General features: G+C 49.6%; 1 protein-coding gene across 2 annotated transcripts in view; it reads right to left on the bottom strand.

The window, feature by feature from the left end:
- The window catches only part of LINGO1 (leucine rich repeat and Ig domain containing 1), a 140,133-nt gene that overhangs the window by 92,306 nt on the left and 32,548 nt on the right, over positions 1–15,279 (bottom strand). For both annotated transcript variants that reach the window (XM_017817003.1, XM_017817004.1), the window contains exon 2: positions 11,548–11,590. The gene's annotated coding sequence lies outside the window, so the exon portion shown is untranslated. The remainder of the gene's footprint in view (positions 1–11,547; positions 11,591–15,279) is intronic.

Below are 15,279 nucleotides of genomic sequence, written 5' to 3'. Positions count from 1 at the left end.
GAGCACTTGTACAAGCAGCAGAGAAGGGGCTTTCTCTGGATGTCATTCCTGCAGAGTGCAGTTAGAGGTCCTGGATTTTGTGGCATCACAAAACCATGAAGATGGCACTTGGATGTCCCAGCCTGAGGAGCTTGGGTCTCACTGGGTAATTTGCCAGACCCATCCACCATGCTCCCCAATTCTCTACAGGCTGCCTTGCTAATCTCCAGCTCTGCTGACCCAATGGGATGTTGGGACCAGCGATGACAGAAGGGGAAAGCAGGTGGCAGCTGGAAACCACCACTTAAGATATATCCAAAAACTATCACTTAAGATACAGCTCAGCACAAGAATCCCAAAGGCCTGACGTTCCCCAGCCAAAGGGTGTTCAGAGCTGGCACTGGCAGTTCTGCTGCCTGGGAAGGTGGGAAGCACCAGGAGAGCCTGGGCGGCACAAAGAGGGTTAACTTGCAGCCATGGGAGCAGAAAATGAGGTTCCAGTTATTAGCTGATTTATTGGTCTGTCCTCAATTGGCACTCAGGACTCAGAAGAAAATGTTCCACTCCAAAGCATTAAGCATCTTCAAAGAGCAAAAGCATTAAAAATTGAAATCATAAAATAGACATGTAAATATAGCAGAGGTAAACGGGGCAGCGAGGAGAAGAGCAGAGCAAAGCCAACCCCAGCCAAGCCTGCAGGGCAGAGAAAGGGCTGTGCCAGGGGGCTGGAGCCATGCTGGGGTGGCTGCAGTCCCCCAGGTTGGGGGGACAACCTGTGGGGAATCTCTGGATGGCTTCCCTGAGCGACTGCCCTGCTCGCCAAGCTCTGCAGGGTGCAACCACGCAAGAGAACAGAGATGACTTGCTGCATGCATGTGGGAGCCTCGCCCCACGGCCCCTCACCACCCTCCACTGGCCTGTACTTGATACCCTAAAGCATGTAGGGGTTTATACTCCCCTTTTCCCCCATGAATCCTTCCCAAAACCACTTCAATTGTGGCAAGAGATGAGGAGCAGGGCTGCCTTCCAGCAGTTCACCTGGGTCAAGTGGACTCAGTGAAGTCACCCAGCCACCCCACCCTATGTCAGGAGTCACAGCTGGATGGCAAACCAATGCTGTCACCTCTTTGGGCAAGGGCAGTTTGTCACATGCAGTATTTCACAGAGTCTGGGACAAAAGCACTCACTCTCCTCCTCTTCTACAAGAGCAGGGCAGAACAGACCCAAGGTCCTCTGAGCCCCTCTGGCCAGCTGTCTGCAAGGCAACAGGATGGTGCCACCCTTCCCAAAGCACCTGCCAAAGGAGAGGGCTCAGCAGCAGTCCTTGAGCCTGGGGATGGGCTGCTGGAGGGGCCCTTCCTCGGCATAGAGGAAGGGAAGGGACCTGATGTAAATCACTACCCCTACATAAGAGCCCCTTGCTGGGCTTGGGAAGTTTAATTGGGAGCTAAGAACCACTTCACATGTTGCTCCAGCACCTGGCCCAGTGTAAGGCACCATCTGCCAACATGGATGGCAAGCCAAGGGATAGATGTGGAAAAAGGAAAAAGGGGGGAGGGAAGGAAGGACACAAAACCTCCTTGCCACAGTGGGAACATGCATCTCCCTGGGGGACTGGCATTTGGAGACCAGTGTGTGGCAATCCCATTCCCCTTAGGAGCAGCAAGTAATGTACTGGGCTGCCTGTTGACTGTATTTTCAGAGCTACCTGCAGAGATACCAAGCCCTTCCCATTGGGAGGGTAGTAGATGCTCAGCCCCTCTCCAAACCCACATCAGACTGGGCTGAGGGGCTTTGCACCTCCACGCACAAGAAGTGAACCCCCACAAGAACCAGCAAACCAGCCAAGAGACAAAACACCAATGGTCACGCTAACCTTTCAAACCTCTGGAAGCACAGCCATCTTCTTGGTAAAGGTCTCTGGTGAGGATTTGGGAAATCACCATGTCCTCCAGAGTCCTGGAGTCCCTGAAAGGCCCTATCCCACTTGTGGTTCAGTGAGAGGGACCACCACCACTGCCCCTGACCACGCTCTGGCACAAATTCAGCTCCCTTGGCACCCATACCTGTTTTTCCTCTACGCGCAATTTTTTTCTTAATTGGGAGCTTGTTAATTATCCCAATACTTCGCAGAGGAAATAAACAGCAATTAGAGAAATAAGCGGTATTTTTATTCCCTGGCACTCTTCGCAGAGCTCCCTGACGCCTCCCATCCATGGCTCCCACATGGGCACATGCTGCTGCCTGCTCCGGCATCGCTGCCCGACTGCTCTCCTCCGTCTGTTCCCCGCGAGCAGGGCACTGCGCTGGTGGGCTGCCTTGCTCTCCCCCGGGGAGGAAGCGTTACTGTGTGAAAGCAGCAGGCTGTCCCACTGTAATCTGTTCTAAAAGTCATAAATTGCTGAGAAAAGCCAGTTTTCCTGCACAACAGAAGGTTAGCGTGTTTAAAGAGAGCACTGGAACTGTTTTTATTAATCAGAACCGCTATAAAGAAAGCATTTTAATTAACATAATTATCCTATTTGAGAGAAGCAGCCCGTACCTCACAGATACTTTTCAAACTAAAGATGGGGGCTGTCACAGTCAGTCATAATTAAGCAAAATGAGCCGGTTTTCCTTGCTCCATATCTGCCTCCTCCCAGCCACACATTTCCCCTCTCCTTCAAGGTGAGCAGAGACAACATCATGCCATGGGGTGGCAGAGCAGGTCCCCATCCCTGCCTCCAGCATGGACCAGTCGGGCTTAAGTTCCATCCTAGCCAGGAGGACTGGACTGTCCAACTCTGGGCACGGACTGAGCTGCAAACAGTGAACCTGGAAGATGGAGGTGGCTATAAAAAACCCACAAGATCTGTATGACTTTGTTTGCGGCACAGTCTCACAGTCAACAGCTAAAAGACTTATTCTCATTGGAAAAGACAAAAAGTAAAAGCATAAAAAGCCTGGCACTGAGCCACCCCCCCAGCACAGAGAGAGGAGCAGGTAAGGGAAATAAAATCTGGCATGGGCAGGCAGCTGTGTAAGGCATCGTGTGGGTTTGTCTGAGCATCCCAGACAAATCCTGCAGGGCAGCAAGTTGACCACGAGCTGCAGCCTTCATCGGCAGCCCTCCTCCTCCTGCCTGAGGCACGAGGCTCCACCACATGCCTTAGGCAGCATCTTTCATGCTTTCTCCTGACACAGTAACAGGCTCAGTAGCTCCCTTGACACGTCCCTGCCTGCTCTTCGCCCCCGACACCGATGTCCCCCTTCTAAAGGGCAAGATGGGGCACACAAGCCACATAAAGCAACCAGGCATCAGCTCCAGCCCCGCCATTCTCTGCTTCAGCCGAGACCTCCTGTACCACCAAGGTGTCCTGGAGCAGGACACACACCTAGGGCTGAAGGCAGCACCTTCAGCAACCAGCCAAAGTCCCTTCATGGCAGCACCACTCAGTATTTTAACAGGTATTTTAAAGGATGTTCTGCTATTTTGCAGAATGTGCAGTGTAATAGACTGTTAACAATCAGTGTTTTTAATTTAAATCTCCTTAATTTACAAGAGATGACTCTGAGTTGATGGGTCTGCCCTGAAATGGCACACCACTGGAGATGCTCATGCCATGTCTTTAATTCACACCCAGTGTCACCTCAAAAGGACCAAAGTCATTGTCCCCAAGGACTGCAGGGCCAAGAGCACCCATCCTGCCCATACAGCACTCAGTGCTGGGTGTCACCACCCAAGGGCAGCCCACGCTCCCTCACGGCCAATCAACTGCTCTCTGCAGGTAGAACAGGCGAAAAATTTGAAAAGAGGTACTTTCAGATTTCATTTTTTTTTTTTTGCACGGTTTCCTTAAGAAAACAAGTCTTGTGCCATTGCGTGCTCCAAGTGTTGTAAATCTCCCCTAATTACTCTCCAATTCATCAGTCAAATTCAGCAGCGTGTGAGTGACAGCTGGAAATCTCAAAGTTATTAAATTCCTGGAGGTTTCATGGAAATAGGCAGGCGGATAGAGTGGAGAGGCCTTCCCTGGCTCAGCTGAGCCAGGCTGCAGCACAAGCCTGGGTCTTTTGAGGCACCAGAGGATCCACACTGGAGAAAGGAATAGCACAAAAGCCCTGATGATGCAGAGGAAAGGCTGCATCAGAGGATGTAGCGTGCTAGATATTGAAATCAGTCAATCTTCAGGTATTAGCCCCTGGAAAAGCAGCCTTCAGTAATGCTGAGTGGCACATTAACAACCTGTTTTCAAACAGGAAACACAATTTTCATGGGAAATTCAGGTTTTCTTGGTGGAAAAATTAAAATATTCAGAAAAGAAAACATCAAAGACACTTTTCTTCTTTGGTTCAACAAAAACTGACACATTTCAGGTGACTAAAAAGACATCTGGGAGCCACCACGGAAAGTCTAGAAGCATCTTCAGCAACCAACCTTTGCTGGGCAGGGGTCAGAACTTATGACAGCCTGATCCAGATGTCCCAGGAGAGCCAGACAGGGACATGAACAAAAGCAGAACACAGGGCAGAGGCACCAGGCAAAGCCTTGGGCTTGCTGCTGTGAAAGGCTTTGTGTGGCACACAGGAGGGTTTTATTGCAGGCTATGAAGCACCTGCTTAGAGATAATCTCAAGACCTACTTGTAAGACCAAGTAAAAATACCTCTCCTGGTTCTGGATTGTGAGAGCTGGGAAGGAGGGTTCCAAAATTGGGTTCTCTCCCCACCCACGTGGAGGATGGGGTTGTGACACCACAGAGAAGCTGTTTGTAGGTCTCCATTCACAGGCTACCAGGCAGGCAGCCTCACCCTCCCTCAGACAGGGCATCTGCCTTTCCCAGCTCCCAATCCCTGGTATAAATAGGACTCCTTGATGCAAGTGTTGGGGTTGGTGGAAATGCATGGCACTGCACAGCACTGCATGGCATGGCACAGCAGCTCTTCCAGCCACATCCCCTCTTTCTGTGGCCCCATTGCTGGCCAGGCAGCACTCACAGCCCTAGGGGAGCCTTCCTCCCTGAGCCTGCTCACACACTCCTCTCATCACAAGCCCAAGCTGCAGCAAGATGAAGCGACACTCATAAACTGCTTAGAAGGGAGATGTTAATGAGCACAGAGTGGAGGGTGAGAAAAGCCCTTTGGTCTGTTGCCAGAGCTGATGAACGTCCCCCAGCCACAGAGCCCCGCTCAGGCACACGGCACGTGGGGAGAGCCGGACCCTGAACTGCCACCCCAGCTTGGGGCACGAAGGGACAAGGTCCCTCAAAGCCTCACTGATCCCTTGATTAACCTCAAAAAAACACCTCCTGCAAGCTGACGGGGCCATGGGGTTCTGGAATCGCAGGCCCTGCCGGGATGGGATGCTCCACACCTGAGGAGGAGCAGGAGGCCACGCCACGCCTGCCCGCATCGGCGAGCGGTTTATGCTTCGGTTGCATAAATAAGTCACACGCCAGGTTTTATATTGGGAACTCAGTTCTGAGCTTGTGTAACTCTGATTTTTTTATTTTTTTTTTTAATGCAGCCAGGAAATTGCCATATAAAGTGTACGTACAAAAATAACGATTTTCCTCAGCTAACCGGCCACGTGAGCGGTGCTGTTTGCGTGGCCCTGCCCCTCGGTCCCCACGTACACTGCCTGACACATTTTTTACGGTGACAGACTGCCCTTTGGGGGAAATGTGATTTAATTTTTAGTATAACCTTAAAAAAGGAGACTAGCAAAGCAGCTCTCCCATAAATTTTGTAAGTGACATTTATTTCTCTGCACGTTATCACTAGTGATGGACAAATGTGGAATATAGGGGTTTGGTTCAGAGGAGCAGCCATCTTCTCACTGCCATCTCCAGTGGGATGAGGCAGCTGTACTTGGGCTCGCCTCAGGCACTGCCTGGAAAATCTCCAGATGCTGAGCCTTCTTCTCCCTTCAAGACCTCAACACAAAATGTAGCCCCTATGTGCCTTAGGGGGCTCTAGGTACTCCTTTTGGTGTCTGGAGACCCCACCTCTAAGGAAGCTCCCACTTCCTTGCCCATGGGCCAGGTATCAGCAGTAACACAGCAAAGTTTCCCCCTGGCTCAGCCCATAAAAGCATCTCTGGCATGCTCAGATCCCTGCCCATCCTTGCCAAGGTAAGATGGAGTTTACTTTAAGAACACAGTAGATCTTCCTGGTCACCGAGGCAAGTTCCCTGCTACCCAAGCCTGCCAAGTCTCAATCTGAATCCATATAAAAGATCTCAGCAGCTGGGTTTTTAATTACAGGGACTAGAAATCAGGCTCTGTGGAGTCACACCAAGTTTTCATGGTGGCTCAAGCAAATACAAACCATGCCAAAACACCACACAAACCGTGCTGAACCCCCTTCAAACCATGCCATATCCTCAAAGGCTGAGCTTGGAGGACAACAGGTGGGTGCTTCACAGCACAGCCCTCTCCAAAACATGGGTGCAGGGGTTTTGCACTGCTGGGTGCCAGGGTCAAATACTGTCATATGTGCCTGGCCAGAGGAAAATGCAAGGTGCCACGAAATCCATTATATCCATATGGATTCTGGTAGAGACAGAGGGACAGGAGATGTCTGATTTACTACCCTGGGGCTGGACTAGACCAAAAGAAACACTTCCAATTCCTTGGCACTGATAAAAGATCGGAGGAGCAGAGAACAGAGGACTGTTAATGGATAGGGAAGTTTGGTGTGATTTGTGGCACAGCTATTTGCACCTAGGAAAAAGCAGGCAGCAAATTTGCCAGTATCAGCCCTGCCATGACAAGTCCTTAAGTGTTGCTCTGGCTTCTGGTACACAGGGATCTGCAGAGACAGTTCATTTGAATTTCTAGGGAGCAGGTCGTATCAGAAACTGAACTCTTGAGTCCTAGAAGACTTGGCCACCTCCACTGCAAAGTGTTTCAAAATAGCCACAACTGGCTTTCCCCAGTCTCTGACAGAGGCTGGAGACTGTAAAAAGCCTTTTCTTTGGGCAGACAAGCGTTTCCCTCTGCTGAGGTGGCTCAGCATCCCTGGAGCATTCCATGTGCTCCTGAGGATACTTCTTTCTGCCTTTCCTGGAGCAGTGCTTGGGCTCCCTTCTGGCCAAATGGATGTAAATGCTGAGCAGAGGCAGCAACAGCTGCCCAGGTCTGACTCTGGCAGCAGGTGCTGCCCTGTCCCAGCACCAGCAGCAGCCCAACCACCTCTGTGAGACCGATGACTGACCCTCACTCCTCCTCCTCACACAACCCAAGCCAAAGACATCTTTTGGAGTTGCCCAACACTGCTGTCCTCTGCTGCCAGACTCCCAAGGAGTGCTGCCTGCTGCCTACCACTCTCTCAACAGGCACTTTGGCAACCCAAGCTATTATTTCCCAGGCTGTTGAATTAGTTCTTGCACTGGCATCACCAGGCACCTCCGAATTCCCACATCAAGTCTCAGTTGTTCCCCAGCTCTTCCCTGGCATCTCCACTCAACAGCGGCATAAGCCAGTCATGTTTTGGCAAAGGGGTGCCTACAAAGCCCCAGCTGTAGCCCTGACTTAAAAAAAATACAAGCATATGAAAAGAATAAGGCAGCCTGGTGAAGTAGGCAGCCTCAACAAGGCTGAGCAGTGCTGACCACTGGGACCCATCCCCAGGGTTAGGGGTGGCACCCATGGAAGCCCTTTCCTCCTCCGCAGCAGCGACTTGCTGTGAACATGCAACCAAGCCAATTCTTTCTCTGCATCATACCCCACAGGCCCAGGAGGATTAGAAATAAGGACGAACATCAGGTCAGACATGTCTCCCGCTCACAGCCATGCACACATCTGCCTCTCCCAAGAGCTTGGAGTCACAAGCACAGCCCCAAAATCCACTCTAACACATGCAGGTGAGGAGGGAGCAAAACCCCCGGGTCGGCCCAGAAGGCTGAAGGGTCTGAGGAGGAGGCTCAGAGATGCTCAGATGGAGCTTTCTGTCCTCTCTTGCTCAGCTGACCATGAGTGCTGGTGCCTGACAGCCAGAGACCCCATGGGGTCCTCACAGGCACATGTTGAAGGAGACCAAAACACCCTTTCTCCCTCCCCAAAATGCCGTGTTTATCTGAACACCAGCTTATGGCAGATCTAAGGTAGTCCATTCCCTTTTGAGTTAAGATTTGAAGTTTTAACAAAAGCAACTCAGTATTTTTGCCTAGGAAGGCTGTTGGGAGCGCCAGCAACTCAGTCTTTACTGATAAAAACCTCTTTTCTCTAAAAACATGAGACCATAAAACATGGGCAACATAGAACCTCAGATTGCAAAGGACAACAGTTTTCCTGCGTTTCTGCTGGGCCACGAGATTAAAAAACCACGTCTGACAACATCTGCAAAGAGAGTCGTCGTGAAACCCTCAGAGACCAGCAGGCAGAGCAGGTTCCCAGCCTCTTCCACCAGCTGGGAGCACAGTGAAAGATGCCATCAGTCACTGTATGGGGCATTTACCTTGTACTTTGCTTTGCTGTCCGTTATTTTGCATGCCCAGGAAGTACCTGCCACGTTGTCAGCAGCCCCCTGTGAGTTCCAGGAGAGCAGCCCCAGCGGATCTCTTCCAAGGTGCTCCCATCGACTACAGGGGGACAAAGCAATCAGGGAGCAGACAAGGAACACACGGCTTTCCCATTGTGGAGAGACTGCTGGGATTTGTTGGAAGGCATCCAATTAGTTAACAAGCACTCCAGAGCTGAGTCTGGTCTGGAATCAGCAATTAATTACCACAAGGCAAGTGAGAGTGAATATATTGGAGGAACCTGCATCTGTCCTAGGGATGGACCTAGGAGAAGAGGGTGTGCCCAGCAAACCCATACTGAAATGGAGAGGAGCAGCTGGCAATGAGCAAGCAGGATGATGTGGCTCCTGAAAAGATGCACAACACTAGGAGTGAACACCACAACTGGCCCCCGTCCCAGATGTCCACTACCAGGAACTTGCACTGCTTAGAGCCTCCAGCTCTGGAACTGGTCTTCCACATCAATCCCAGCCTGTCACAGGCAGCACATGTGCTGTGGGCACAGAGAGGGTGAACACTTTGTTTCTGATGAGCAGTGATGGAGTAATTAAGTGAACAAGACACATCAGCTTGGCTGGGTGCCTCTTGCTTCCACCCTCCACAAACACCACGGTTTTGGAAATCCTGGAATAATTCCCTCATATTCATTTTCCTCATTAGTCTTCTGCTCTGGGTTCCTGAGCATGCTCCAGTGCAGGAGGGCACATCAGCTTCCAGGTCCACGGTGGCTCAGAGGAGCTGGGCTGTCACCAGCAGCATCAGCCCTCCTGGATGCAAGAAGTCTCCCACCAGGTTCTTCTCACTGAAAATCAATGTCTGGGCTCTGGGAAGAAGGAGAATACCTCCTTCCAAGACATTCACAGCCAAGCCTCGCAGCTCCTCGTTCCCATCCGCCTCTCCGGAGCGCGTCCCCATGCAGCAGGAGCTGCGGAGCAGCTCTGCATCCAGCCCCTGTAATAAATTAGCCAGGGATTCGGGCATTTCGGCACAGCTGCCTCATCCTCTGCCAGCATGACAATGTGATTAATTTTGGGTGCAGATGAAGCTCATTTATCAGAGGCACGTGATGGCCGTGCAGGCTGCAGGGCCGTGCGGGGAGCCCCAGGGTGCGGGGCAGAGCGGGAGCAGAGGCAAAAGGCAGGAGGCAGGGAGGGAGAGTGAGGGGCCAAGCCTGGGGCATCTCTCAGGAAGGCTGTTTGCCATGTCGGCTCATGATTAAGCATGCTGGGGAAGAAGAGCCCGTGCAGGAAGAGAGCTTTTATCTCTGCTAACACACATGGCCGCATCTGGGGAGAGGTGTGCAGCGGGAGGGGCGTAAGAGGATCGGGGAGAAGAAGCCATGAGCCGATTACCATGCTTCAGGAGAGGCAATTCTACCCCCACAGCCACTTCTCCCCCCACTGCCCCCTCGTCCAGGCCATTTTCCACTTTCCCCTCTTTTCTGAGGACTGACAGGTGCTGTTCTCCCTGTCCCCACTCTGCAGCCACAGACACTTGCTCTTTGCTGCTGGCAGGAGCGTGGCCAGAGCTGCTCCTGCAGGAATTGTCTGTGGAGACAGAGCTGTTAAGTTCACTTCCCAATGTAACACAGCCCTGACAGAGAAAAATCACTTGGTCAGTTCATCCACCCATTGGCTGGAGTTTTGCCATGTGCTGGAGTAGCACCCAGCACAGCAATGCTGCTTGCTCAACATGGCACAGCTCTCCTGAGGGCCTGAGCTGCTTCCAGCTGAGGCTGCCAAGGTCACAAGCAAAGCATCACAGATCAGGAGTCTCTCCACAGTTTTGGAGTGAGGAATAGCTTTTGTGGTGAGCTGATGCCACACCAGATGCCCTCCAGTGAGATGGATGCACAGAGAGAGGACATCAGGGCAGTCCCCCAGGCACCGGGATTCACAACCTGCACTTGCCCCTTGCCATGGTTAGATACGCTCCAGACAGTGGTGTTCCCACCCCAGAACAGGTCTGTCTCAGAGCAAGGCCATGCCAGCAGCACCCAAAACCCTGAGATCACCATAACAACCCTCTCTTTGAGAATTTTAGGCCCCAGCTAGTGAACCATTTGCTGCTGAAGAAAAGAAAAACCCTCACGTTCAACGGTGCCATGCAACCTGGGACAGTGGTGGCCAATCCTTGAGCACACGACTGGTGTTGACGCCTTCCATGGGGCTGAATTATCAACCCAACAGGTGGAATCAAACAGAGAAGCTGCTTTTTTGATAAATACATATTTTTTAAAGAGAACACGAGAAGAGGACAAAGGTGAAGATGACACAATACATGGCAGCTGTGCTGACTGCAAGGCAGTCCTGCTAATTTATCCCAGTACAGAAGCAGGACCCTTTCTGCTGGATTAAAGGATAGAAAACCCATAGGGATTTTAGAAGTGTGAAAACATCAAACACTGGATGGCACAGAGACTGAAGCCCAAGAAAGACGAGAAATTTTATCTTTTTACCCACTGGGTCCCCCAGGAGAAAGTCAGCCAGGTAGCTGGTGGCAAAGAGAGTGGCCTGAGAGGAGCCCATTCCTGGAAAGGTTACAGGTAATGACACTAGCTTGCAACCAGGATTGCAACCTCTGACTTTTACATTTCTTCCAGGTCCTAAATGCTCCTCTAAGCCTGGCTCCTCTGCAAAGGTCCCCAGGCAGGCTGTGCTCTCCTTCCACCCGTCACTTCACCTTTTTGTTTTTCCAAAGGACCCCAAGTCCCAGCCAGTGGCAGAGCCCGCCTGGCTTTTATTGCAATCACTGTGCCAATCACTCAGTTGAAGTTTTCAATTCCCATCTGACAAAGTTTACCCAGGAAGGATTAAAGATGCCCACACAGTTTCCCTTTGTGGATTACAGAAAGGCAGTGATAAATGTATTTCAGCCTATTTTTACACAGTGGGGAAATAATCCGTGCTGGGGTGAAGCGTCCCGGGAGCTGGCTCCTGGAGAGAGGCTCACTCAGGCTCTTACACCTGCCTGGGGAGCAGTGATGGTGCCTGGCCTCACTGCCCCACCAGCACCACATGCTTTCACACTGGCATGCACTCAGCAAGGAGAAAGGGATTGCACTTACCAGAGCCAAAATCCTACAAGGACCTGCTGGCAAGGCAAGGAACCTGGAAAGGAAGAGAAAGAGGGATGTGGTTCAGTGGGTTGGCTCTGGACAGCAGCAGGTGGTTTAGGAGGGTGACTGGGGAGTGTTGGTGGGGCCCAGGCCCGCAGGGGTGGGATGGGGCAGGTTGTCCCACGGCAGCACCCTCAGAAAGGGCTGTGCCACTGTGAGCAGGAAGGAAATGACCTGCCCTTGCATTGCACCAGGACCATCTAAATTAGTCAGGGCCACTTAAATTCACCCAGCCCCGCTCTCCAGGCTCTCCAGGTGCTCAGCTGGCACTGGGGGTGCTGCAACCTGCCGCACACAGTGGGAACTCACCAGGGGATTAAGGAGCCATTCGCTGCTCCCATCCTGGTATGAACACGGGGCTGCCCCATCAATGTTCTCCTCTCATCAGCTCCTGGAGCACACCATGCAAATCTGTGCTAAGGACTCACAACAATGCACCTGGGAAACCATAAATATCTGTGAAAAATCTCTCCATAAATCCACATGAAGGGGAATTTACTGCGCTTTCTTTAGAGATTTCTCCGGGTGTTCCCTATTAAACCACTGTGCTTGTTTGCATAAGTATTCCTCAGACAGTAAAGTCTTCCCTGCCATCAGTTATCAGCTCTGCAAACAGGAGCAGCACCAGGCATGGGACATACAAACACCCAGCTGTAAAGATGAGGGACTGGCTCCTCACCTTGAAAAGAAATAAAGGATATTAATTGCTTAGCGTAACCACAGCACGCTCCCAGCAAAGACAGGGTGAACTGGTAGCCCTGACATGTACAGAACATCTGAGAAAAGGGAAACAAGCCAAAAACCTCTTGGTGTGCTCTCAGGGTGTGCCATACAATGGCAATGCTATGGCAGGAACAAGGATTTTTCACATCATTGGGGAAAAAAGTATCAAAAGGAGAAGAAATACACAACCGCTGGAATCAGCCCAGCACCCAAAGAAATTGCTGTAATACATTGTCCAGCCCATACCAAGGCCACTATAAAAATTAGAGAAGGAAATACTTTAGCTGACATGGCCTCAATGAGTACACTTCCTAGTGATAATACATCAGTTACCAGGCCTCCACAACATGAAATGATGACCCAGGGCCTTATTAAAGGAGTTCAGATACCTGCTGGTCTCATCTGATGGATGGTTGACCCAACACAACATATATATGCAGAAGGGTGTTGAAAATATGAGAAATATGCTTAATGGTATCAGCCCACGCCTCTGGAAATACAGGTACCTGATATGCAACCTGGAGATGTAATTTTAATTAACGTGTTCTCATGGAAATTCAAATTGGAACCCAAGTGGGAAGGGCCAAATACCATCTTACTGCGTCCCTATTTTGCTGTTAAAATTTTAGGAAAAGAAAGTTGGATACACCATTCTGACATCAAGCAGGTGGTAACTGGCCAGCCAGCTGACGACTGACTGACTCCTGGAAAAACTCTCACATCAACCAAGAGTGGAGTGGGACATCTCACTACTCTTGGTATTAATGACTCTGTTACTGCCACAGCATGGCTGAGGATAAAAATGATGGATGATAAGGATTAGTGGAAAGTTAAAAAAATCCAGAAGGAAGACAGTTTTCCTAGATTACATAGGAACAAGGTTCCCAATTCCTGAAACACCCGATGGGAAGACTCTCAGTTGTCAATCAGATAAGGTTTATAATTTAGCCTTGACAGAGGGAAGCAGTAGGGACAGGTCTCATTGCCTCAGTAATATCACTTGCTGCTCAACACTTAACACCAGTTGTTACAAGATGACAGATAATAGTTTAAAAAGTAATAGTAAAGGTTAATGTCACTTGTGGAAGTGTTGACCCAGGACTCACTACCCTTTCTCTGCTCAGCCCCCTTCAAAGCAAACAAAAAGGGATGCAACTGGTACTACAGGGACAGGACTTGGAGTCCTAAATGGTATAGATGTTGAAGTACTCCTAAATAAACTAAGTGCAACAACAAGTGATTTAAGCAATTAGAACACCCATTGTGATCCTCTCTATTAGTACTGGGGACTAATCAATGGCTCTTATCTAATAGATTGCCTCAGTGGGAGAAAATTAATAAGAGAGACCACCAGCTGATTGTAGAGACACTTGGATTGGTCCAGGGCAATCTTTCACCCACTCTTAGCTGTATCCACACTCAACTGTGGATGCACCCTACAGTGGCACAGGAGGGTGCCTACATGAGGGAAGGCAAAGAAGGCACCTTACCCCACAAAGATCTGAAAAGCAATTTGGGACAACACAACTCAGTTTGAAAGAGAATTTCAATCCTCGTGGTATTTGGACAGTTATGACCCCATAAAAATAAGGTCACAGTTTCTGCCTCAGTAATATAATGCTTCAGTATACACCATATACCCAATTGTTGTTTCAAATCACAACGGGATCATACTCCTTCCAACAGAACATAAACCATGGATAACACAAAGCAGACACATATGGCTAATAGTTGGTGTTGATGGGAACAACAAGGATTCATTTGTAAAAGTAACACCATTAAAGCCCATGTCTTGACACTGAGCAAAATATTTGTCATTTTTGAAACATATGCCAATGAAACCCCTAAAACTACACTTATATATATTGGAAAAGGATGTGTTTTCTTAAGGACCCTTTGTGGTTTTATTTTTGTAGGTGATATTACTGTACATACAAGAATCATTCAAATATTTGAATTTGTAACTTTACTAGAATTATAGGGTATGGTTTTAATTATACAGCTCCTGTTACATCCCACCAGTTGTTACAGTCTAATTATACACTAGTTAAAGACTTGTTACCTATTTTGACTGGAATTAATCTTAATGCTGGTAAGGAAATTATCACAACGTGGTGACTTACATGAACTATTAAAACATATATGAATTGATGGAAAAGAATTCTAATCACTGCACACCATAATGTGGACAAAATATGGTGCGTGTTTGAAAGAGGAAAAAGAGATGGAGAACACTGGTGGGAAACTCTCCTAGGGTGGTCATCTGCAGCCAGAGGAATTTATAACCTCCTGCTCCACCCAGTGGTAATCGTACTAGCTTTAAGTCTATTAGGTTTGGTGCTTGTAATCATTTTGTAGATACGATTATGCAAACTGATCATGCTTTTTGAAAGGCTTTGCAAGCCTTGCTAAATGTATTAGCAGGAATGCTTAAGAAAAACAAAGGGAGGACTGTAAAGAAATAAAGGATACTAATTGCTTAGCATAACTTCCTTAGTGTTAGTAGCTAGACGTGCTGCAGCTTTAGGCCCCATTTTCATCAGATGTCACCCCGTGCAGCTCCTGCAAGGCTGCCTGGAGAGCATGTTGTATTTCAGCTGTGACATTTCTCTGCATGTTGAACATATCCCTATCATGGCTTCCATGTACTTCTGCAGAGATGGGTGGGAGACAGGAGAAAATGAATAACACGTTTCCTTCCAGCATGAAATTGTGAGCGTGTCCTCCTCTGAGTGCAATTTGTGTGTATATGACTCCTGTAGTCTGGCTAATACTGCTATGGATGCTGGAGATTAAGGGATTTGGGGCTGTAAAATCTATTTCACCCATCCAGGCCTGAGAAAGGGAATGCGAGCAGGGAAAAGGTCTTGCAGAAACCGCTGGATGAAGCAGGGTCTGGCCTGCAGGTGACCATCCCACCATGTCCCCTTGCTGCTGGGACCTCCCCCAGGCAGGTCT

The sequence above is a fragment of the Lepidothrix coronata genome, unplaced genomic scaffold (genome assembly GCF_001604755.1).
Source record: "Lepidothrix coronata isolate B3197 unplaced genomic scaffold, Lepidothrix_coronata-1.0 Scaffold58, whole genome shotgun sequence".
Classification (NCBI taxonomy): Eukaryota; Metazoa; Chordata; class Aves; order Passeriformes; family Pipridae; genus Lepidothrix; species Lepidothrix coronata.
Note: the sequence above shows the minus strand (reverse complement) of the source record. Positions and strands in the feature narration are given on the sequence as shown.